This window comes from Parasteatoda tepidariorum, chromosome 2 (genome assembly GCF_043381705.1).
Source record: "Parasteatoda tepidariorum isolate YZ-2023 chromosome 2, CAS_Ptep_4.0, whole genome shotgun sequence".
Lineage (NCBI taxonomy): Eukaryota > Metazoa > Arthropoda > Arachnida > Araneae > Theridiidae > Parasteatoda > Parasteatoda tepidariorum.
Genome location: NC_092205.1, coordinates 13,719,823 through 13,747,375, shown reverse-complemented (window position 1 = coordinate 13,747,375; position 27,553 = coordinate 13,719,823). Strand labels below are relative to the sequence as shown.

At 29.1% G+C, this 27,553-nt stretch overlaps 1 protein-coding gene across 10 annotated transcripts in view; it reads left to right on the top strand.

The window, feature by feature from the left end:
* Positions 1-27,553, top strand: part of LOC107448880 (endothelial transcription factor GATA-2-like) — a 313,302-nt gene that overhangs the window by 137,199 nt on the left and 148,550 nt on the right. For 7 of the 10 annotated variants that reach the window (XM_071187723.1, XM_071187711.1, XM_021147696.3 and 4 more), the window contains one exon: positions 24,968-25,061. The gene's annotated coding sequence lies outside the window, so the exon portion shown is untranslated. 10 annotated transcript variants of the gene reach the window in all.

Genomic DNA, 27,553 nt, shown 5'->3' with positions numbered 1-27,553 from the left:
TGCAATAGTGAAGGCAGGATCCCCCCTCTGCCCTGTGCGTCTCCAAACATGTCTTCGATGATCGTCAGGACACAGTTGAAAGCGGGATTCGCCGCTAAAGACTATACGTCCCCAGTCGGCATCATTCCCGCCATATCTGTTCAAAACATTCATGCATACGAAATTTCAAAGCAATCGGATGATTGCTTCTTGGTGCGTCGATTTTTTTGTTACAGAGTGTATAGTGCTTTTGATGTAAGGGTGAGAGGGGCAGTCCCGGGTAGGTAAGATTCAAAAACCTGTTGATGCTAAGCCTGGAAACCGTCTGATTTAACCAAGATATATTTTTTATTGCTAAAACCCCGTCCCGCCCCCAAAGGGGGCATCCGGGTATTAATATTTACAAAAGTTATAACATGATGAGCTAAAATTTTCTTTATACAGATGAAAAGATGATCCGCAATACATTTTCCAGTTTAGACAAGTGGTAACAAGAGATAGGGCTATGACGTAATGAGCTGAATTTAAACAGATGAATAGATGCTCTCCTGTTTACAATTTACAAAAGTTGCGAATTAATGATCAGAAATTTCCCTTTATACAGTTGAAAAGATGTTCGCTAATACATATTACAGTTTAATCGAGTGATTACCCAAGATAAGGCTATGACGTAATAACTTTAATTTGAACAGATGAATTGATGCCCTCCAGTTTACAATATATAAGATTTATGATATGAGGAGCTAAAATTTTCTTTATACAAATGAAAAGATGATTTTCAATACACATTATAATTTAAACAGGTGATTGTAAGAGATAAAGCTATGACATAATGAGCTACTTTTGAACAGATGAATAGATGCTCTCCATTACTTTTTACAAAGATTATGTTATGATAAACTGAGTTTTCAATATACACATGAAAAGATGTTCTCCGATACACCTAACAGTTTAAACAGTTAATTACAAGAGAAAAAAAAGCTATGACGTAGTGAGTTGGATTTGAACAAATGTATAGGTGCTCTCCAGTTTACATTGTTAGGTTCCAGATCACATTTCATATAGTTGTAGACAAAATTGGAACCAGTCTCAAATGTTTTGAGAAAAGTTGCATGCTTCATAGTGTTTCCATTCCTCCACCATGAGGAGGTATGTTGCATTCGTCATATATTTCACTCTATTATTTGCACACTTTTCCATTGGATCCTATTTATGGAAGTAGTTGGTTTTCATCTTAACTAAATTATTTCTGGTGTATTTTTTTCAAAGTGATCTTTGATGATTTCCCTTATACCGTCTTTTAACTTTTTTTGGTTCCAGTATTTCTTTAAATTTTCGTAGCTAAGATTTCTGGGAAAGTATAATTTTCTTTTATGTTCATAAATTGGGCATTTTAGTAGTATGTGTCCCAAGTCGTCTGTAACTAAGCATTGATCGCAATTTAAAGGTTTATTATGAAATCTTCGTTGATAGTCTTTTTGTGTGCCGTGATTGGTTAAAAATTGGTTTATATAGAAGTCGCTATATTGAACTTTGTAAGAGACCCCAAGTATTAAACTATGAGTATGTCTGCCCTGTGAGGTTGGGCTGTCCCATCTATTCTGCCATGTTATCACGTCTTGGTTTCGACATTCTAGTCTGACCGATCTTTTGGAAGGGAGATTGAATATGTCTATTTTTTCCTTTTCACATGCCTTTTTCGCCCACTTATCTGCTTCTTCGTTTCCCTTAAACCCCACATGGGCTTTAATCCAGTGTAAGACTATATTTTGNTCGTGAGAGAATAGGAGCAATTGGTTCTCACCAACTGTCTGCTAATTCCGCTCCAGTGGACACTATCGAATGCACCCTTTATATCGAGTGAAACACCCAGTGTATATCTGCCTGCGTTCTTAGCCCTATCAATGGTATCAATTAATGTCTTCACAGCTGTGGTAGTCGACCTTTTCGTTCTAAATCCGTGTTGGTCTTTATGTATTTTGCCATTCGACTCAAGGAAATATATCAATCGGTTTGTTAGTAGCTTATCTAGGATTTTTCCCCACGTGGGGAGCAGAGAAACTGGCCGATATCCATCCGGTAGATGTGGATCTTTTCCCGGTTTCGGAATTAGTATAATCCTAGCCTTCTTCCATATTTTTGGAAAATAGTTCAGTTCTAAACACTTATTCATAACGTTCTGAAACCAAATTGGCTGTAGTTTCCAGATAGCTTTGAAAATTTCATATGGCACCCCGTCAATTCCAGGTGCTTTATTATTTTTAGTATTGCTAATTGTCGTTGATATTTCCGTACTTGTAAATGGTTGTTCCAGATTATTATTAATTATTTCTGGAAGTGATTGATCCAAGGTCTTGGAAAAATGAAAATTCAATATTTCATCTATCGTTTCGTGAATATCTCTAGTATAGGTTCCGTCGCTCTTTTTCTGTGGTTTCAACAAACCGTCTCCTAATGTTTTTCCTTTTGCTATCATATATTCCGATCCGAAACAGTCCTGATTTGTGATACTGGCTAGATGGTCCATCAGTGCCGTCGATTTCTGTTTTCTTATTTGACGCGTGTAAATCGATCTCTCTCTTTTGTATTCCATTTTCTTGAGTTGTCTAGTCGTTAGGTCCGTTTCTTTCTGAAATCTTCTTCGTTTTGCTCTTAAACGTTTTCTAGAACTTGCTAATTCTAGCGTCCACCATTTCGGACTTTTCGGATATGATTTTACCTTATTCTTCCTTGTAGTAAGACAAATTTCTCTTATCTTCTCAGTGGCTATCCGTATATAACTGTTGAGTTGGTCATTTACTTTAATTTCATCGAGATCCTTCCCTATTTTCCTAATAAGTTCGTTTATTTTTATCGTAAAATCGAATAAGTTTAAATCTGTATATACTATCTTCTCTGTTCTTGGTCCTGCTTGTTTTTCAATAATCATTTCCATAGCCAAAAGTCTGTGGTCACTCAGTGTCTCCATGTCAAGTACTTGCCATTCTTGGATATCAATTTGCTTGTTTGTAAAAAGAGTGATATCAATCCAGCTGTCACCAATAACTGAATGGAAAGTCGATAACGACTCTGGGTCATTTGCTATCTCTAGGTCCATTAAAGCAATGAATTCTATAAGTTCATTACCTCTATGATCGTCCAATCTGTTACCCCACAATAAGCTTTTGGCATTAAAGTCTCCATTAATCAAAACGTCCTTATCCGGATAGCTAAGCATAATTCTCTGTACAGAATCCAATGTCTCCGTCATTGGTGTCGATGGGGGGATATACACAGAAAAGAACAAAAAACTTTGAGTCGGTAGAGTGATCTCTACCACCACCACATCTCTCTCGACCAAAATCGGAAAAACCTCCAGCCATCCTCTTCTATAAAGTATTGCGCTCCTCGGTCGTTCGCAATTTGCGACAATGCCAATGTCCTGTTGAAACCCCACTATTAAATTATCAGTGTTAAAGTACGGTTCATTAATTGAACCAATATTAAAATTTTGGGAAATGAAGTCGGTTGAATGCTGTACGTTCGCAATTTTAGCGTGATTTAAATTGATATGAGAAATTTTAATCGGTATTTCACTTTTATCCATAGTTAATTTTCTTAACCAATCTCTCCATTTCCCATTTATACGTTTCACAATTTCTATTGGTAGCATCATGATTGATATCCAACTTCAGATTATGATCCTCTCTTGTTGTCTTGCATTTTATACACATCGATTTGTTCTTGCAATTCTCCATCGTGTGGTCGTGTTCCGTACAGTTCGCACAGACACTCTTAATCAAATTTTTAATACAACCAAGATATATATTGCTCAGTTGTATATGTTACCGTGAATGACAGAACTCAAGAGAATGTCTACTTTCACCGATGAATGTCAACAATCACATAGTCGCTTTAGTGACTGTCCAAAATATTTGTTATATCTGATCTGATATTAATTTATTCGTCGATATTATTATATTCGTATGACATTTTAATATTTGCTGAGGATAGATTAGGAGAAGCATCAGTGTTCGGAGTACCGGTTAAATGCTTACTGGGCAGTGGAACTGAACCTTAATAAAACACTGATGTAGGTCATACCGGTATACGGGACAGCGGCATTTCACTAGATCTAGTACATATTTCGGACATTTACCAAAGCTACTATGGGATTGTCAGCATTCACCGGTGGAATTTAACAACCAACCATTTCTACCATTCACAGTAACATATATACCATACAATAACAATATATAATTTTCGAAAAATTTTAGATGTAGTTCTTTTTTTATAAATGATTCTTTTCCAGAAAAAGTCAAATAACATGGTTAGTGGGGGATACGCTTGTTAACTCTATGGAAAATTTAGAAATATTGGAATATCAGTGAAAAAGTAGCAGACATTTCTATTTTACATAAAAATTACAGAAAATTCTCAAGTAAACGAGAGGGATAATTGTCTGGGGCCCGGTGTGGCCCGAATAAAATACCTTACACAAAATATAGTGCTTATTAATTAGTTTTCTTTTAAAATGAAAATGTGAAGAAATTTGTTAAAAGGGTCTTCAAAAATCCTCCAAAATATGAAAATAAGGCTTTTTGTGTCTTAAAGAAGGAACCCACAGTAAGTTTTGTCCCGGGTTTTGTTTAACCTTGGATGCAGCTATCTTCCTTCTCCACTGCACTGGAACCCAGGATAGACGCACATCAAAGGGGTACCCTATCTTACCCAGAAAGTTGAGTTAGTCGAAACGAAGCAGAACGATTGGGTTAAATCCTTATTGTTTGTCAGGGTATGAATCTGCTTTAAGCGTATAATAAGCTGAACTAAGAATAGTTTTTATAACTGTAGTGATCAATAAATAAGGATAGCTTAAAAACAAGAGGGGATTAGAGAGTTAACATAGTGAAACAAACTTATCTCCACAGTCGCCGTAGATTAATCAACAATAAAAAAAACTAATATGGTAGGTCCTTCTTCTTGATTAGAAAAGTGTAATTCAGAACCTGTCCACTAGAAAACTAATTTCTACAAAATCATCTAGAAGCTGTTCAGATTATTGCTGTACAACAGCAATTTTTTTCTTAGTTGCGCAGCATTTCCTTCTCAGAGATTATACATTGACACATGATTCATGTCACATGATTTTCACATGTCTCATCTTTAAAATGTCGGGTGAAAATCTTCTTTATTCGTATATTACAGCCACATTAATACAACATAATCATCATGAACAGAATGAAAGCTTTAATGGAGTTTTTTAGTCTCACAACAAGAATTAGATTTAATTCAAATCACGAAGAATCATTTACACAGCCTTATATATTCCTGAAATGCAGGTTTCAAGTGACAAACATTGAAAATAAATTTTTTGTCTGTAAACATTGCCCCTATAAAAACGGCCCCAGTAAACAACAAAACTTAAATCACTATATAGTTTGTATAATGAACGAACTTTAAGTTAAGCTTTATCCATTTTCAAATTCGCTGTAAAATATTAGCTAATTCAGGTCAATGGTCTGATGGACCTTGTCTGACTTCGTCAGACATTTGGAGGATAAGCCACAACAACAACACTAAATTAAATACTACTAAGGGTATATTAATAATAATTGGAAACAAAATTAAATTAAGCCAGTAAACAATATCGTATTACAATATGAAATTCGGAATGTTTAGAAGTAAAAAAATAATATCGATCTTCCCTTAAATTCAATAGATATTTTTTTTATTTTTTAAAATCTTGAAGCAAAGTAGGGTAGATCCATTAAATTAATTTCCTTTCTACGTTTGAAAACAAATCTCTAATATTACGAACAACGCTTAGTCCTACCTTTTAACAACAGCAGTAAATAAGCGTTATGCTGGTTAGTAATATGTGATTAATATTTCTTTCTTCCACCGCTGACTGTGTAAATTTGCTTTTATTTTTTTGAATTGGATTGTAAACAGTCATTAACATCCATATAAAAATGTTTTCTCTATTCTTATTCACGTATAATGCAACTACTTCTATTTGAGAAAAGGTAACTCGTATTCATTATTCTTGATAATTTAATGATTATAATTTTAAATAAAATAATAAATAGAAGAAAAAGCATTTTCGTAAAAAATAACCTACAACCAAAACACATAAGCTAAGTTTTGCTATTTTTCTTATTTATTTGTTTGGTTGGTTTCAATTACCCTATGTATATTTGTAAATATTATGATTCTTGTTATGGAGAGAAATTTTCGATGACTATTATTTGCAAACTATAAAATTGCATTTTTTAACTATGCATCAAACATTAATTGTTTTAAAACTTATTTATTTTCTTAAATAGGTTATTGTATTTATTATTTTGCTGCTTTAAAAACGCATTTTTATTAGTTGTCAGTTTATTTTCCTTAAAAGCTGGAGTTATTACTCTTTTTTTTTTTTGAAAAAAGAAAAATTCTTCTTTACATAAACCTTAGGTAAATAATAAATATCTAAAAACAGAAAAAATAGGTTTTAAAACAATAAAAAATCAGTTAGTAAAAATATATAGCTTTGGAACCTCAAACTGTTTACGAATTGTTTATTGAAAAATGTTCAGAGAAATAATTTAAATGTAATTTTCTTGCTCTGAAAATTTGAAAGAAAAAATAAATAAATAACTACAGACAAACATGAAATCAACATTCATAAAGACAAAAAAAAAGAAGATGAAATTCAGTAAATTTAAAAAAGAGCATTATTAATATTAAAAATATTTTAAAATAAGTTTCATTTCTGAAATAAATTATGGACTCTAAATGTTAATTATGTTGTTAATAAATATTAATTATCCTATATAGTAAAAACAAATATAAGTAGTTGCATTCATTAATATAAAAGTTGCATTTATTTTCTTTAAGAGACACAAAACTCAGACCTATTTTCATATTAAATTGCAAATTTTTGAACTATAAGAAGCCCAAATTGTAGATTTTTAATTTATGCTAGAAAAAGTAATATTTTTCCCCTTTAATATTTTTACATAAATAAAAATATTTATCCCCATAAATACTCAGCCGATTTCTCTTAAAATAAACATATTAGGCGTTCATACGTTCCCCAGGGAACTTTGAAACCAATAAAATAAGGATAACTATAAAAAAAAGGAATTTAGAATCCCAAATTAGAGCGGTTTTTATGAGCGAACGCATGCATATCATGAGAACTAGGCCTACCTCTCTCTTCATAGATTTTATTAGGATTCTTTTTTTTTTCAATATGTTTTGTCTGCGTCTTTGCTTAAACATCGCGTTAACAAATAACTTCATGATGTTTGAGCTTTTAAGTGGAATCATTTACCAATTGAACTTGCATCCGCGTGTTTTTGAAAAGCGATATAATATCCAAATGTTATTTCTATATTGTGCAATGACCTGAAAATTTGAATTATCTGATATGCGTTCCTTTATTGTTTACACTATACCGGGTGTTTTGGATATATCAGCATGAATTATTTCAGCAGAAAAGGTAATTTTCTTCAATTTGATTTATTATTTATGTATGCTTTGTATTTGGGTATTATACTGAGGATACTGAAAATTCCGATACATAAATCTGACTCATTTCTTTTCTTATACAATCTGTTTAAAAACTTTAACACGTCGAAATACACTAAGGCTTTACAATTGGGTACTTGCACTTCACGAAGAAGAAGATCACAAATACCCACACATGTGACCTATGACGTGAACTGCAGTTGATCGCCTATAAGCAAAATGGCGCTTAACAGTTGAGCTAAGTTTCTCCACATAAGTTCGAATGCTATTTAACGTGAAATTAATTAAATACAGTGCAATATAGCAGATCCAATTTGTTGAAATATAATTTTTTTTCTCGTCTACGTTTAACTTAGATTTATCATTTGTTTATGTATTTTATTATAATCGAGATATATTTTTGTTTTGCTTACCTGGCAGCTTCGATGCATAATTAGTTTATTTATGTTCTACAAGGCTTCATGCCTGTTTTTGTGTTGAGTAAGAAATATATCGCGAAAAAAATTAAATCTTTGTGAAAGAATCATTGTGTAAGAATATAGAATGTGTCACATAAGAGAATTGCAACTTGACATGCTTGGCTTACTCGAAATAGAATGGAAAGAACAGTTGTTTACGTAAATAAATGTCACGTTTCAACAACCAATCAGACTCGAGATACCTACATTACGTCACTTGCAAGTATCCCATTGGAAAATTATTAGATGTAATAATGGGAAAATTCTTAAATTGTAACTGAAATGAAATGCTATCAAAAAATGTTCGTTAATTAAAATGGATCTTATTATTTAATACTTTGATTTCTTTTTAAGAAAAATTGTTTAAAATAACTGTAACAAAAGTTTGTACACTTCGTGAATTTCGTAGCAAATGCGGGAATGGTTGGTTGTTGTGTCCATGGACAGTCTACTAGATGGTGCCGTAGACGCTCCAGACAGCCTCTGCTATCTGCAAATAATTGTTCCCAATAACTAATCTGCTATATTACAGCCATTATAGCAGGACACGCGGCTCAAGGGATAGGTCGTTCGCCTTCTAATGAGATGAACCGGGTTCGAATCACAGGGATGGCTGGTAGATTCGAATTCCGCATCCGGCTTGCACCTACCACAGTGCTGCCGTTAAATATCCTCAGTGACAGACGGATCATGGATTAGAGTCTCCTTGCCGTCCGGCTATCCATGAGAGGTTTTCGGGCATTTTCTCCCCTTGTAACGCAAATGTCGGTCAGTTCCATCAAAAAAAATCCACCAAGAAAGCAAATTTCTCCCAATACTTGATCCAGGAGTTCCCTTGTCTTCTGGAGTGGGTACAAAATTACTAGACTACGGAGATGAACATGAATAATCGTAAATCCAAAATAATTGGGCTTGCTGTTCAACGACGGTTATAAAATTATGAAAAATGAAAGCAGGGCAGGCGAAAACGTGATCAGGTCCCAGTTCGGTTTTGAGGCAGTTTTTGGCAATTAAGTGTACGAAATTGTGATGTGGGATATATGAATGCGGATTGATTGGACGAAGTGACGTATTTCCTGCAAATCATGAAGATAGGCAGATTATTTCTAATCAAGAGCTCCGACTCTTTCAGTGCTGAAATCTGTAGAATTTATAGAAAACGAAATTCTGAAAATTTATAAATTGAATTCTAAAAAAGTAATGTTTCTAAGATTTCTAACATTTTAAAGAGATCAAAGTAATGTATTTATCAAGTATTGAAGAAAAAATATGACTTCGACAGTAAATAGAGATGTGAACGACATCATGCGACGAGTGTTCATACCAATAGGAGAGAGAGGTACAATTCAAAGAGAGGTACCAAGGCAAAACATGCCAATTCATCAAATAAAAAGCATCGATTGGTGTAGCAGTGCCTAAAAACAATATTTATGTACACATCCGATAATGAAAATACATCATATTGAAATCAAATCGCATATAATATATCATTTAGGCATAAATTGCTTAACGAATATAATGACCATTTGGTTGACGCGACGCTGGACTCACGGGAGTTCAAATCTAGCCGGCCGAAGACTCCCCATAGTAAATGGTGACTGGTGCACGTTAAATCAGTCGAGTCACGAAATCCTCCATGTTCCCATAACGAATTAAACCTCTGGGGGTACTGGATTGGAGAATGATCGTTCTCTAGTTCAAGTCAAAATTACGATGCGTGGATGAATGAATGTATGCGGGTGTGACGTGTAAGTGTGACAGAAGTCGAATTCTTAGCCATAGATGGCGCCACTGGAAAACAAGAACTATCGCACCCTTGCCTTAATGATCTACGACGTCAACAATGACCTTTTCGTTTGGAATAGTGAAGCCAATTTTTACTCTTGTGCCCTTAAACTTATGATTTTGACCATTTTAACAGCTTCTGGGTTTCTATCGATCGTAAAGACAATGCTAAAAATATTAAAAATAAACAAAATTATTTTGTTATAAATATGAAGGTCTAATATCGTAGAGATTGCGTTTGCACCTGCTCTATTTAAGTTCTTGTTTGAAAAAGGTTTGTTTGCTAAAATTTATTTAATTTTGTTTTGAATTTCGTATTTTACCGGCATTTCATTATTTGGATAATTTTTAAGTGTCTCTTTATTTTCTCAAAATAGATATTTGTTGTAAAATCTTTAATGACATTAAATGACACTTAAAATCGTTAATTGCACTTAAAATTAATTTCTAATTTAATTTGATCACTGATTTGAATCAGTTGATTATAATCACGAAACTGAACTGATTCTATTGATTCGAATCACTTAGATGAACTCTAATTCTTGATGCCATTTAGTTTTCAAAAAGTTTTACTGTAGGCAAGATACATTTACGTCTCTGGCCAACTTACAAACGACAAAATTTGACTCCTAATCTTAGGCGAAATAAATATTATGCAAATATTCTAACCAAAAATTTAAAAAAATTCCTTAAAAATGAATAAAAAAAAGTGTTTTGTATATTTATTTTATTTATATTGTTTTGTATAATTTAAGCTCTCAGTAGCAAATTCTTACTTAAAATTCCGAAATCGCTGACATTTTAAAAAGTGGAGTTTTAAACCCACAGCAGCACCAAGAAGGAAAACAAGAGCGAGTCTAATTAAATAATAAAACAATTTTCACATTAAAAAAAAAAAGAGGGTAAAAATGTTGTAGCCTTACATAAACGACCGTAGTATTCTTCTTCTTATGAGATCAGACCAATTATAAACGCATTTGAAAGTACGCGTAAAAAAGTAGTTCTTCTCTTTTCAATCCTTGTTAGTCTTAATTGCCAGCCAAGAAAATCACTTGAAAACTGGTCTATTCATCCCTAATTTATTTTTCTTTCTTTTAATTCTTCCTTTTTAAAAGAAGTGCGGAGCAACGTTCAAAAAGCCGTTAATTATAAAGAAAGAAGGTAAACTAGTTAAGGCCACACGCAGGTTCGTCATCGTGTGCTTCCTGAAACGGTTTTCTATCTAAAAGATCGATATAGTTTCATGACAAATTTCAAAATTAAATAACTTTTTTTTAATTGTAGAATGGAAAATAAAAATATTTCAACGTCGAAATTCGTATCTCGTAAAAAAAAGAATTATACTTCACTAAAATAATCGTTTGCTTTTCATTGAAATTTTTTTTAAAAAAGGAAGTCATTACTTTTTGTGAACTTAAGAGGTCGATATATCACAGGAGAAACTCTTCATTGCAAATTCTGTATCACCTCTATTGAACTCGTACTTTGAAATTTCAATAGGAGCGAAAAGTAAGATCAGGTTAACATGTTGTTTAGTAAGCCATGATGTTTCAAAAGCTGAATTGTTTTTCAAAATATCAAAATGCAAGCAAATTATTGGTAGATAATTTTCCACTGCGTAATTCTAAGTAATCTTCTCATGACTTGTATGCGTTTCGATAATTTGAATTTTTTTTAAGCATTTAAATTTTATGGTTTACTCTTAAGCTTATCTGAACTCCCTTTTGAACATGTTTTCTATACTACTTAAATAGATAAAAGAGAATTTGCTATGAACGATTTTCCCCTCGGTATAGCTTCCACTTAAGACTGATTTATAACTTTCTCTTTATTAGTTAGAAAAAACTTATTAGAATAAATTTATTGTTCACCAATGATGAACTTTAAAAGGTTGCTGTTAAGTTAAAAAGTTCATTTTAATAGTGATACTGAAATAAGCCAAATTTATAAAATAACTTTAAAATGCTTCTGTTGTATTGGTTTATTTTTAAATGACCGATAAGCATTTCAAGAACAATGATAAAAACAGCAAAAATTTAAAAAAATTCTTCTTAATTCTTAGAACTGAAAGTGTCGAAAAAATGACGATATCGACCTGTCTGAATATATATTTAAAAAAAAAAAGCTGAAGTACGAAAACACTTGTTGGTTCAGCATAAAGTAATCTAGTTTCAATTCTTCAAACTTTCGTTCTTTGTCTTCTAGATAAATTTGCAAGCCATGTGCAGAAACATGGATTTTAGAACTTGACAAATTTGTGTAAGAACTATTTCTTATAATAAACAATATAACATAGTTAAAAATGCGATTTTATATTATTCTTTATAATATCTATAGAAATTCAAAAAAAAAAAAATACTTTACTTTTCTAAAAAATATCCTGCCGAATATTTGGCCGATCATTCTATCAACTGAATTTTTGACGAAAGGGCCAAATACTCGTTACATCCCCAGTTTTAATGCAATATTATTGCAACATGAAAAATTCGCAAAGTGGCAGGAAACGTGAATTTTTAAACTGCTCACTGTTAGTAATTTAAATTTAAATTTTTTGTTGCTTAAGTGATCTTTTTCGGTAAGAAAAAAAAAGAAAACGTTTACTATATAAAAAATCTAATAATCCATAAAAAGAAATAATAAAGTACATTACCAAATAAGTATTGAATTTTTATTTCGAACTATAACTGTTTTGTTTTTATTTGGCTTTTTTTAAAACCTTATAAATTTTCTTCATTTAAAATATTTAATTTGAATTTATATTACTTGAAATATATAATAAATTTTTTCCTACTTTCATTCTGTGAGCATTGCAGTTCTTTTTATTAGGATTTATTTTCAAATAAACTTTTGTATTCCGTGATATAATGAGGAAAAGCATTTCTTTTCTCCAATGTTTATTTATTTATTTATTTTGATCAATTTTTGATGTGATACAAATGGAATTTTTTTTTTAAAAAAAAGCATTAGTTTTATCATTTTTGAATGAATTCTAATAATTAAATGTCTTTACTTTTCCACAAATATATAGCTAATTTTAAATATATATTACTATATTTGCCGCCAACATGTCTAAATACATGTGCTGCCCTTCGTTACTCAGCCTGCTTTGCAAGTGTCCCTTCACTCAAAAAGGTTATGCACCCCTACTTACCTATATATATGAACGACATCATGTGACGAGTGTTNAGATAGATAGATAGATAGATAGATATATATATAGATAGATAGATAGATAGATATATATATAGATAGATAGATAGATAGATAGATACATAGATAGATATAGTGTATATACTATAATACTATAATATATACAGAATATATTTTTTATCTAATTTGAAACCAATTTGCAATGCTGCAAGACTTTTCAGAAATGAAAAAAGAAGAAATTTCTATATTTTAGAATTATTGATTCTCTTGAGATATTGTGAAAATTGCAAGTTATATATTTTTACTTTTTTTATATTTCTTACGTAATATTAAAGTATTACTGTTTTATCTACAACAAGCTGCGTTTATTTTGAGTAAATATTGTTAATGATAAATAAATCATTGTTTTTTTACCTTTTCTGTAAGTTTTTACAAGAATCCGCAGCTTTTAGAAACATTGCAAAAAATATTTTGAACACACCATCAGAAGAAAAATACCCCAAAAATTAAATAAGAATAATTCAATTTGAGTAAAATAATCTTTGAAAATATTCATGTAAGCTCTTCAGTTAAGGTTTCATAAAACTAAGCTGACAAAGCATAAAAAATTCTTTTAAAACTTCTTTTCGACTTTCTTTTTAGTTTTTTAAAACGAATACACTTTAAAAACAATTACAAAATTTGACTTTAAAAAAAGTAAACTAAAGAAGACGCAATAAAAATATTAAAAAAACCGTTTGTATGTATGGGTTTGTGTGTTGTGTGGGTTGAGATAAAAAGACAGAAATAAACTGATTTTTTTTATTTATTTTAATTCCTGCATAAATAAAAATAAAAAATTTAATTTTTTGATTTATATGACTTTTATCAGTTTTTTCAATAATAAAATGACACCAGATTTCAAAGCACATATACCCTACACTGATATTTTTGTAAGGTTCAGTACCACTGCTGCCCGATATACACTACATCAATCAATGTTTTTGAATCAAATTTCCCTTTAAACTTTAAAATATTCCATCAAAATTACGCTTTATTTTACATTTTTTAATCATTTCTGAAATTAATAATATATTTTCAAGTACATAACAGCGATTATATTAAGGCGCATAAATTGCCTGTTTTAACTGTTTACTTTAGCAAGATTCATTTAAATATACCATCGATGTAATCATGTGTAGATAAAATGCGAAAAGAGGATTTCCCTTCACTATCACATACTTAACATTTAGTCCGATGTGATGCTTTTATAGGAAATATTCATCAAAAGATTGTTTTTTTTTCTGCTTTGAGAAAATAGTCTCCAACTCTTTTTTTTTTTCAGACGGGTCAAGACACCCAAATAGAATAAAAGAATGAAAATACGGAACTTGTGAGCCGCCTTTTTTTTCTTTTGTTTTCGATTTAATGGTGGTTCTCTCTCCGTTTTGTCGATGGCTAATGAGGAATTGTTGTTCCTATTTGAAAAGGGAGTCAAAAATAACTCACCAAAGCAGTAATTGGCGGTGCACTCCTTTCGCGACTAGAGGTCGAATCTCGCCAAGTGTATAATACTCTAAGTCTTTTTGCAAAGAACATTAATAAGAAAAAAAAAATATCCTATAGAGGAATACTTTTCAACTTTCTTGGTCTTCTTTAATTTTTCTCACCCACCTTGTTTCTCCGGGCCGTCTACAGCGAGACAAAAGATCTATTGATGAAGGATTTTACTTCCTATGCTTTAATGGAAAATCTTTTTTAGTCATTTGTGAACGACGAACTATTTGAAATTGTGCTCTGCATGTTTACATTCAATAAAAGCTTGAAATGAGTCAATTTTTTTGTTTTCGTGTATTTTGTTCATCTACAGTCAAACTTTTTTTAAAAATAAATTATTTGCTTATATTTTATTTAAGTTTTCATATTTGTTTTAAATAATAGTTGATGTCATTTGTTCACCAACGCAATCAAGTGAAACGATGATTGTAATGATAATATTAATAACAGTATTATTAGCAACTTCATATTATGCGTGTTCCGTAAGAAATTTTGTTCTAGAAAATGCTTACTATCTAACTAGCTGTTTTTTTTTTTTTTTTGGTGCCATATCATTTTTCAAGTTAATTTCTGTTTGTTTTAGCATACAAGACATTTACTAAAATTTATGGAAATTCGTTGGAATATTAAATGTATCATAATCTATTTAATCTTCAGCATAATGTATTATTATTCTCTTATCAGTCCCAGTTATTTAAATCTGAAATACCAAAGCATGAAAAAAAATCTTAAAATATAAAATTCTCAACCTGAATAATATAAATAAATCAGTTTTGATATCATGCTATTTTACTTACCATAAAAATTAGACTTTTACGAACAACGTGTATAGAAAATAAAGTTTCTTTTAATCTAGAAATTTTAAAATATGAGCGTTATACTACATTATAAATAAAAATTCTGGTTTGATATTAAAATTCAGTTACTTTCTGCAAATCTGGATTGTACAACTATGAACATTTTTATATAGTTCTGTCTTTAAAAAAAATTAAATATGCACTTAAGGGATTTGTTTTTGGTTTAGGGATCCTTTATTTATAAAAATTAGCTATTCTTTTATTTTTGAAAATTATAAATTGTGAAAAGGAAGAAAAAAAACTGAAGAACTAATTTGCATTTTGCCGTTTGTAACTTCACGTATTATGATTTGAAATATCAATGAGCCATCTGTCCTGTATTGTGTCGGAATTTGTGACATTAAATTGAGCGGTTGCGTGTAAAGTGCACAAAATAAAAAAACGGATCACTCTGAATAACTTTTGATCTAATGATCGGTTCTTCCGCTCTTGAACTCAGTCTTAATGGTTTGAAGCGGTGACCTCAAATATGCTAATTGCTTGATAGAGCCGATATTTTAAATGACGAAATCAGGCAAGAAGAAGAGCACTTTCTCTGAATAAACAAACCTTCTTTTCGGCGGATTTGGATTTCTGATTTCCAAAAATTTTACTGCAGATTTTACCAAGCTAAAACAATTAAGTTAAAAACAGTTTTATTGAACTTCTTTATTCTACAGTTATGTCGAAACCGCATTATGCCGTATGAAAACAAAAATTTTCTATAAATTCTTCGGCAAATTCTAAAGGAAACTAACGAGAACTTCTATACAGGGTGGAAAGAACATTAAAGTAATAAATGACCGATTCTAAGGGTGTATGAAAAATGGAATGTCGGTGCAGCCACAGTAGCTTGAAATGTGTCCGTTGTTGTCTGTAACGGCCTTGATGAGCTTTCTGAGCCATCTTTTATTCTTTCTCTACCACAAACTCGAGAGCTTGTCATCAACTAGCTTAAAATCTGAACTAAACCCTGGGATAGGATATTTCAGACTATTCTTTTTCTTACATCCCTCTAATTCTATCCATCTTATGTAATAGGCCCACTTTTTTCTTCTTAAGAATTATTTAACGAAGAATATGGCGTAACCAAGAGACTTGTCTTTGACTTTGACCCCGCGGGGTTTCAAAAAGTTCACTTTCCGCGAGTGCTGAAACGAAGTATAATTTAATTCGCTGTCATGGTTTACGATGGATATTATTTTACGAAACGATAATTTTTGTCTTTTTAATTTTTGGTTGGAATTACACTCAAATAATTATAATGCAGTGTGCTCCCGATATCCCGATTCTTATGTCGAGGAATTTCTTTTCAAAACCTCGTTATGTCGAATTTTTTTTTCAAAATAGGAAAACAATTTTTTTTGGAAAAATCACACTGTAAGTTTATTGAAAACTAACCCTTTTCTGTTTAATGCATAATTCTTTCGTCTTACTTTTAAAAATAAAATTATCATTGTTGTATTTAGACTTATAGTCAGCTATCACATACCTATTTAATAGTAGTCTTCTTACTTTCTAGCACATATTTAGTTCTGAACTTGTTATCTCAAAAACTCGCTATATCGAAATTCTTTTAACCTCCCTTCAACTTTGAGATATCGAGAGCATACTGTATTTTGCTAATATTTTTATGCAACAATATTACATAACATTCTTAGATTTCTCTCGAAGTTTAACAAAAATATTTATTTAACTAAAGTATTATCCTAACTATATTCTTTGGATTAAGTTCATTGATCAGAATTCAACTAAATTGTTTATCTAACAATATTCTTCAGCTATTTAATGCTCATTGATTTTGATCAGAATTTCACTAAAATATTTATCCAAATTATAAGTTCAACATTCTCAGAATATTGTTTCACCGTTGAACCATAATACGGGGGGGGGGNGGGGGGGGGGGGGAATCGAACCATAGTGTAATCATATTCGACAAGCACTATAATATGGTACTGCTTAGTATAATATTAAGGTTGCAGGGGAGTGAGCGGTATTTAAGGCTCCTTGATTTCCAACATTATATTATTCAGAAAAGAATAGAATAATACTCACAACATTGCTACTTTTTTAATTCATTTTTATTGTTTTTCAGAAAGGTGAATTAAAATAGGATATGCAGTTTTTCAGGAATGATTCCCAAATAAGATTTTCGAAAACTGAAAAAATAAAAATTTAACAAAATTAAAAAATTAAGCAAATTAAAAAGGGATGCTAAAAACGTAAGTCAATGAAGCATACAAAATAGTATACTAAATTTGTTACTAGATTTTTGGTTAAGGAAGATTTATTACTTTATATATATTTGTATATTATCTGTAAATGAATATTGATTTGTTTTTATTTTATGTATTTTGAAGCCGATTTATTTTGATAGTTTCATAATTTATTTCATTTTATCATTTTCAATACCTGCAAAAATTCATTGAAAGTCAGTATTAGAAATTGTGTTGATCGCATCAGTTCATTCAAAACATTCATAATTCGAACCACTGATTTCAACAATAAATAATTTCGCAAAATTTAAACAACCATATTTGATTCAAAGACACCAAGCACTCTGATTTTATTCATTTTTTCATAATCTTGTTAAAATAAAATAATTTATTTTGATCAATTCCAGTCTATTTAGTTTATTTATTGATAGAAAACTGAAACGTTAATCATTTTATTCGAGTCAGTTAATTAATATTCTTTTATTAAAGAAAAAAGTGAGATTTAATTATTAGGAATTAATGATTCACTTTGCTCTAAGTTGGATACTGATCAGGATATTACTCAGTACGATATTGAACTGTGATTTGAATTCTTTTTTTTTTCTCTAATACCATATAATTTATTCGTATTAAGTATTACAACCAGTTGATTTCTATCAGTTGATTTCAATAGGGATTCATATAACTTTCTCTTTTTCTCTCTCTTTTCATTTTCTAATCAATTCATTAAATTCGAGATTAAAATGCTTTTCAAGTCACACATAAATAATTTAATTATGAATAACTTTTTGAATGTATTGATTCATATCACAGGATCAAATAAACTTGTTCAAATCACTAGATTATTTTATTATTTAATTTATTTGATAGACCTAAAATAATTTTTTTTTCAATTTGAGTCAGTTCGATTGTTTGATTTGGATTATCGATTTATGTTTGATTATTTAAACACTGATTCTATGAATTTGCATAATTGGCTAAGCCATTTGAATAGATTAATTCCATAATTATTATCGAAATCCGTGATTAAGTTTAAATTACAATTTAATCCTGCATTTGCTTTTATTAAAACCTTGATTCGAAAATGTTATTCGATTCAATTCAAACCACAATCTGAATCATTCAGTCGATGTGCGAATCATTATAAGCTTTCAATTCGAATTGTCAAAGTGAAATGTTTTGTTTGATGCGAACCTTAACTCAATAATGAATCAATACATAACATAGCTTTTTTATTGACCTCAAATGAATCTTTTCAATGCATCCCTCTTGTTCAGCAAGACATAAACATTCTTTATTTTTTTTAATCACTCTTCTCAATTTTACTTCCATTCTAAACGGGCTACCATAGAATATAAACGATCCTATTGGCGCTCGTTACATTTAATATATTCTCCGATAAATTAGAGCCTGAAATCTGTTCTTAATGAAGCCATTAAACTTAGTCGATTCATTGCAGCCTCACTAATCCTTGTCGATCGTGTAAAAGAGAGAGAGAACAGATGGGAAAAAAAATGGCTGCATTACAGAAAAAGTAATAATAATAATAACGGCAGCGAGCTAACCTGAAATATACGCTATAATTTAGGGTTAGTTTTGTGTTATGTTTATGTCAGGCCATTCTAAAGGTTAATGACGGCTGTAGGATTACGAAGCATTGATTAAATTATTTGTACACGTAAAAATTTATAGTGTTAACCTTTTAATCAGGGGAGTCGATAAATTAAAGGATAGTTAAAAGTTCGTATATTTATTTACCACTAAATCAAAATGGATTTTGGATTTAGATTTAATAAATTCTTCAGCTATCGGAAGTGTTTGTTACTTATTATACTTTTATTAACTTATATTATGTTTGTTATTGTTTTATTATTCATATTTTTTTTCTTTCATATACTATTCTTGTGTTTATGTTCAGGAGTGTCGTAGGACTGATAATACGAGATTTTAATGATGGGTAATTTAATTTGAATGACTTTTAGGAAAGGAAACAAGTAAAAAGGTAAAAAAAAAATCATAGAAAGGGGTGCATAACAAAAATAATTAACAGATACGCTGTCGTTTAAATTTAAAATTATATCGAATATTTAATAATGTATTAAAATATTTTAATATTTTGTATTACATTTCAAAAAACTTATATAATTAATACTAATTACAAAAATATTAGATAAAAATTTCCTGCTTTTTTTTTAAAAAAAAAAGCCAACATTTATAAATTAAAGTTACAGTATATTTTAAAACGTTAACAAAAATTTTCATCTAGATTCGATTATAAAGTTTAACTCACTTAAAATTACCTGTATTTAAAAAAAACATGATTTTTATTTCATTTAAAAAACTTCGATTTTTTTGATTTAATTTTTTGTAATTTCTTATAATAGTTGTTTTTTAGGAATAAATTAGATTTTAAGGCCATAAAGCTATGGAATATAGGTATAGACTACCAGCTATAGACTATTATTTTCTAATTAAATATTGTATAATTGATTTTAAAATAGATTATTTGTTTGAAAAATAAAAATAAAACTTTCATTTTTATATTTAGTTACTTTAATAGGAGTTTAGAGTGTCTGTTGTTTGATTAACAATTGTGTAACCTAAGTAATATTAACAAAAAATAAGACTCTCTATATCTGAAATTTTGATCTCTAGAAAACTTTGTTATTTCAGAAAAATATTTTTCCCCTTGGTGTTATACATCCACCTTATATTAATTTGAATTTCTATGTCGAAGAGTTTCTTCTCAAAACGTTGCTATGTCGAATTTTTTTTTCGAAATAGATAAGGAATTTTTTCGGAAAAATCACTGTGTAAGTTCGTTGTAAACCGATTCCTTTCTATTTAATGCACAATTGTTCTTGTCTTACTTTTAAAAATAAAATTATCATTGTTGCATTTAGATTTAAAGTCAACTATCATTACATATATATTTATTAGTAGTTATTTTTATCTTTCATGACTTTACTTTTGAGAGTCATATTTTAGAATATATTTATTTTTACTTTCTAGCACATATTTAGTTCTGAACTTATTATCTCAAATACTCGCTATATCGAAATATTTTTAGTGTCTCTTTAACTTTGAGATATCGAGAGTATGCTGCATTATTAAATACTATATTATATTTTTAAATGCTAAACGAAGTTATGAAAGATGTCGAAAACGTAATATAATTTTCTTTAAAAAAATACCATACTCCTGGTGTCTTACAAAAATGCCCAGGTGTCTTTTATAATTTAATACCAAAGATAACATTTTCTCACGCCATTAAAAAATATATATATTTACCTTTTTAAAATTTAATCATTGCTTTAAAGTGCTAATTTTTATTCTTTCTTCCAAAATTATAAACCCTAAACATTATGTGTTGAGGAAAGTTTGATGAAATTAATTAGAAGATGCCATCCAAATATAGGCATTCATAGACCTGTATGTGAACACCTGCATCCTCTGGTGCTGTTTCCGACAATTTGAAGTCACTGTATTTCTCGAGCGGCTGTGCACGAAACAGATCCTTTGAATATTCTAGAATATTTTCGTAGATCGAGCTTGAATTATATTATAGTTCCCAGAATAAAGACGCCGACCGGAAAATAAAAATTGAAACAGTTATTTCCTTATAATCTTATTATATGTGCTTAGTTTTCAATCTTAACTAAATTTGTTAAACTTCTTATTCAGTTTAAAGAAAGTATTTTTGAAAAAGATTAATTAATTTGACCCGTTTTTCAATTATTTTATATTTTTTTAAAGAATTCCAATAAATATTTTATTAGTATTTAGAATTCATTTGATCTCTTAAGGTTTTATTTCATTATTAAGCGTTTTTTATCTAACACAAAAGATCAGAAATATCCTTACTAATACAATCAGATGAATTTTCTATTATTCTGCATCTGCATTATTTGGAGAAGAAGATCATGAAACCTTTTGTGATAAGCTTAATGATTATAATAAAAAAAAATTGAATTCGCATTATTTAAGAAAAATAATACGAATATTTGATAGTCTAATATAATTAGAGGTCTTTAATTAGAGGTATAGGTTATGAAGTATCAGAATTAAACCCCAGACTGCTGGTAAAAATAATCGTGTATTCTTAAATAAAAAGTAAAATTATTCTCGAAGCATTTAAATCAAGAAATAGAAAATGTGGTGTTCAGAAGAAAATAGACATAAGTTTTTTTTTTTTTTTTTTTTTTTTTTTTTTTTTTTTTTTTTTTTTTTTTTTTTTNAAAATATTTAAATAAAAAAAGAGGAATGAAGAAATGCAGTAAATATGGCATGTTGTTTTGATATATGAATTTGGCTAAATTTAAGACAGGCGACATTATTTAATGTTTATAAAGACCGTTTTTCTGAATAAATTTGTAAAGTACATCTCGACTGTGTTTTAAATGCTTGTGGTTTTTCATTTTGGACACAAATTAATGAAAATAAATTCAAAAGATAGTATACTTTCGTATTTTTAAAATATAGAAAAAAGAATTATGATTATTAACTAAAGGATTACTTATAGATTATCTCTCTATAAAAAAATTAAAACTTAATATTACTGAATAAGTATTTAAATGTTATAATTTTTTCCTAAAATGATTTTTTTTTTACAATTTTCGTTATATTTCTTTAATAAAATTAACTATTAAGTTTTTCAGGAAAACAAATAGGTTATTTGAACATTGAAACATATTTTTTATGTAAAGTAAAAATTAAAGTTTGAGTTTAGACCGTTAAAAAGGAACATTGCTGCTTTTGTGTCAATTCCATTTTATATAAAGGTTTAACAAAAACAATTTATATTTATAATTTTTGAACTTACGCTTTGTATTTGATTTTTTTGTTTCATTATGTATTTTTGATTGTATCATTTATGATTGTATCATTACAATTAAAGACAATTCCCTAATGCTTGTAAAACTATGTGTCTATATTTATTCAGGTTTTTCAATTGTTAAAGCAATAGGTAAGCCTGAAAAATTATGCGCAATTTAAACTAAATAATTGGAAAAATCGATGCCGATTGCATGATCCAAACAAAACTGAATCTAATAACATTTAATATCGTAGTGTATCAAAAGTGATAGAAATAAATAATAAGTATATAATAGTGTATCAAAAGTTATGGAAATAAATAATAAGTATATAATAGTGTATCAAAAGTTTTGAAAATAAGTAATAAGTATATAATAGTGTATCAAAAATTATAGAAATAAATAATAGGTATATGATAGTGTATCAAAAGTTATGGAAATAAATAATAAGGATATAATAGTGTATCAAAAGTTATGGAAATAAATAATAAGTATATAATAGTGTTTCCAAAGTTATGGAAACAAACAATAAGTATATAATAGTGTATCAAAAGTTATGGAAATAAATAGTAAGTATATAATAGTGTATCAAAAATTATGAAAATAAATAATAAATATATAATAGTGTATCAAAAATTACAGAAATAAATAATAAGTATATAATAGTGTATCAAAAGTTATGGAAATAAATAATACGTATATAATAGTGTATCAAAAGTTATGGAAATAAATAATAAATATATAATAGTGTATAAAAGTTATTATGAAAAATAATTAACAGAATATCACAACCGGAATTGCGCTCTCTCAGAAAATTGGTTCAACTTTAAAAAATAATATGGTGAAAAGTTGCTGTAACTTTAATAAGATATAAAATTTAACCCTATCATTTACATGAAAGGATTGCATCGAGTAATCAAGTTTAAGAAGTACGATAATATGGTCCAACTTAGCAACCATATGAAGATTGTTGAATATTTGAACGATATTATAGTTTCAGACACTATAGAATTTCTAACTGTGTTACAATATTTTTTGAAAACGGTTTAATGCTTAGTGTTGGAGAAAAATATAATTAATTAATCTATATTTTGCAAAATTTGCTTAAATTTAGCACTTTAAGTGAAACCAATCAACGTAAATGACTAAAAAGATTTTCCGTTAATACGAACTGATCTAGTTAAACTTTATAAGCATCTCTTCCGTATCCTTTAACAGTCACCCAAACCTTACACCCTATTTGAATGACATTGCAAACTTGCCGAGTGGAAATGAGAAGAAAATGAAGAAAAACGTTATATTAAAAAAAAGTGACATCGCGCTTGTCATATCAATGACCCTCGCACGGCCTTGTTTCATCGACTTAAACCGCGACAACGAACATAAAGCCTTCGAGGCACCGTTGACCCTGGAGCAGTGGACTAATTACCTCAAATAAGTTTTTGCCGGCTAAATCGCACACTCCTACCGAATTAAAATGAGAAATTCGATCCGACATTCAACTTCCACATTCAACATTTCAAGCGGGATCGAATGTCTCGGAATGGATCAGCAAGAAAACCTTTTTCTTTTGTTATGTGCCTGGAAAATGAGCCTTCCTGTATGTAGCACTTGCAGGTGGATTGATTGGTAGCGCCTTACGTGCCTGGAATGGTCAATCTTCTTGGTGTGACATCTGCTTCCCGCATTTCTCTAGTCCAATTAAAGCCAGCCTTGTTGGGAAGAAATATCTAAATAATGGCCATTTTGCATAGGTTGTGTCTTCTACGAAGGAGACAATTCACAATGGAATGCCAATATGTTTTCGCATCATAGTACAAGCCATCAGTGGTAGTTAGTGTTTTGTAAAGAGGTCAAAGTGTCATATGGTCACTATCTGAGTTGAATTTGTATGAATGTCAATAATCCATATCAGAAGTATTGATTATTAACATAATGCTTTTTGTTGGTGATTTGATTATGATTGATGACTCTGATACGCTAGTCATGCTAAATGAAGATATTTCATTTATGATAAGAAATTAATTCAGTGTCTCAAGTAATATGCAAATGGAATAAGTAACAGAATAAATGCTGAACTTTCTCTAGTCTCTTATGGTTTAAGTTTCACAAATTGTTTTCTAACATTATCATCATATGGGATGCTCTTTTGTGAAGGTAAGAGTTCATTTGAATTTGTTGGCATTAATGAGGTTAAAATTAATAAGGCCCAATGTGGCATTGAAATTATCACAATAAAAGAAGAGTTTTTTTTTATCTCAGATTTTTAATTCAATTACTATTTGTTTCAGGTATGTCAGGTTTTGGTTTGTTTATTTTAGGTTTTAGTTTAGATTAGGTTTAGGTAAGATAGTTTTGTCAATATGCAGATATATGAGCAAAAAAAAATGTTTTTGAATGAACTGGAGTTTTTAAAAATTCCAGATTTAAAGGACAGGAAAATTTAAAAAAATGAATTCTTAATGACCGTGAATTAATTACTCGTTCATAGACTGAATAGTAACTCATTCTATTTTTAAAGTTTCAATTTTTTCTATTATTCCACTCATTTAAAAGTGTATAAAATCTTTTAATTAAAATACTAAATTTTTAACAAAATGCTGAGAGATATAATTTTTTTGCCAGTTTAAATGTTTTTAAATATTTATTTACTTTTGTTGGAATTGAAAAAAAAAATTCTTTTTATATTTTAGGTATTCTTTTCGGTAATAGTGTATATGAAAAGCTTTGGATTTTTACCTTTAAATTTATGGCTGTGTTTCACAGTGGAGTGAAAATTTATTAGAGGTGAGTGTTATAGATTTATTGGGTAAAATGTACTTATGGTTTTGATTTATTCTATAGAAAGTATAGACTATTGCATCTTTCCAAAATGTTTAATTATTTGTCTATTCCTTTTCCCAACCAAAAATCTTAATTAAATATTATGAAAATATATAATATTATTAATAATATAATATTTTATGAACATTTTTATAAATATTATAAAAATATTATATTATAAAAATATTATATTATAAAAACATTATATTACATAAAATATTTAAATAAAAAAAATACTATAAATGAAAAATTTTTTAAAGGAAAATACTATTTCCATTATCATAATCGAAAAATTTATATGTATACATAAATACTAACTATAATCATATTCTTGGTGATTCCTTAAAAAAAATTAGTAAAAGCTTTATTCCTCATTTAATATAGTCATTACTATACAAGCAATTACTACAGGGTGGCTACAAAATACTGTTACAAATATTGAATCATTTTATTGTATAAATATTAAATAGAATAATTAAAACACAAATATGACGATTATTATAAATGGAAATTTACCTAAAATTTTTTTTATTCGAATTGACCACCATCTTTATAAATTATAAAAGATAATCTCTTGCTTCATTCTCCGATGGCAGCACGAATCATTTTAAGATTTAATTTATCCCATTCCCGCAATAAAGAAGCTCTGAGATTGGACAAACTTTTGTGCTGCTTAACAATAGACTCTAGAATCCCCCTAACACAACAGATCTAATAGATCAAAATGTTCTATTAAACCAAAGAGATTTTAATTTCTTAACGATTCTTCCTGCAGAAAAGCTATTTAAGTATCAACCTTATCGATTCCATCTTCATACTTATTCTAAATATTTTGCTTTAAACAAAAATCATCTGCTCTGATAGAAAAAGCCACTCACTGGAATTGCAAGAGAGCAATTGCTTTACCAAATGCTTGAAATTAACTCCTATTTTTTGGAGAGTGTTACAGTATTTCCCGGCATAATTAACATAGCGGTATCTATATAAATATTTTACTTGTAAGCAAGTCCATTCAGATTCAGCAGTTTAATTAATCAACTTTGCCTTTGAAGTAATTTTTTGTACTTATCGATGTTAATTTAGTTATTTGTACGAATAAGATTATTTCTTCTTCTTCTATTATGAAGCTGTAGCCCATAGTGGGCCTTAGCTGAGCATTGTTGTTCCAAACTTATCTGACCTCAGACTTTATTTCATATTGTTATATCTTTTGCAATATCATCTTACAATCTCTTTTTAAGTCCTCCTCTACACTGTAAAACTTTTCTGGATGTAATTGTGGTAATAAGTATTAGGGTGCCCAGTACTGTTTACCGTAAGTTTTTACAGTATAGGACTCGAATTCATTAATTTCCAATTTAAGATTTCTTTCAATCCAATATTTTCTTTCGTTTTCTGTGTATAACCAGTCATGCCTAGTGCACTTTAAAACATTCCTTATAAAAGTACTGGGTGCAGCATACGAAAAATCCATATTTGTCTTAATATTTTCTTATCTAAACAATACTATTAAATCTGTATGATATTTTTTAATTCTGCTTCAGTTCTGTTCTAACTTTACTATCCTATTTTATACCCCTTGAAAATCCGTTTTTTGAAATTTATTTTAATAAATTTTGTATTTTTTTTCCCATTTTTACGTAGAAACGAGATTTTAATTGACCATTAATATTCTAGGATTTTACACTAGACTTAAGTTTTACAATATTAATAAGCATGGTATTCTCTCTTTTATGTTCTTCGTATATTTTTCATGCATTAAACAATAATTTAAAACTCTCAGTAAACAAATAAATTCTACACAATTTTTCTATTATTTCGAGCTTCTTAAACACTATTCATAAAAATAAAATTGAAGTCTATTTCATATAAACAAATAAACAATAAGTATAATATTAGAATTCAAATGCTGATATTATAAAGTTCCAAAGAAATTAATCTATTTCGTGAATAATATAATAAAATTTCAACTTGAGTTTGAAATATATCTTTTAAATAATATATATATTTCAAATAATAGCTCCTGAAAATAACTTGAAGCGAACTCAACAGCCACTTTAAAAAGAAAACAAATTAAAATATTTATTTCTTGTTGCAGAACTGCTATTTCACGTAATTGAATGAAAATATACATTTCCTGTAAAATCCTTTTTTGCAACAAACCGGAAAAATAACTCAAATCTCTTTACTCTAGTAAAAATATTTTTCATTCTTCAGTTGTTAGTTTTAAATTACTATTATCATTCATAATTCCTTTGAAAAATCATCTCTTATAAAAAAATCTTTTTCCATTTTCTTAAATAGATAAATGCGAAAAATAATTGCTCTTAGATAACTAAAATAAACCTTTCGTAACGGTCTTTTTTTTTTCAATAAATACGTTTGTTTTTATAAAATCAAAATATTAGTTTCTCAGAGTCTAATTTTCGCTTATTTAAAAAGAGTAAAAATATGAA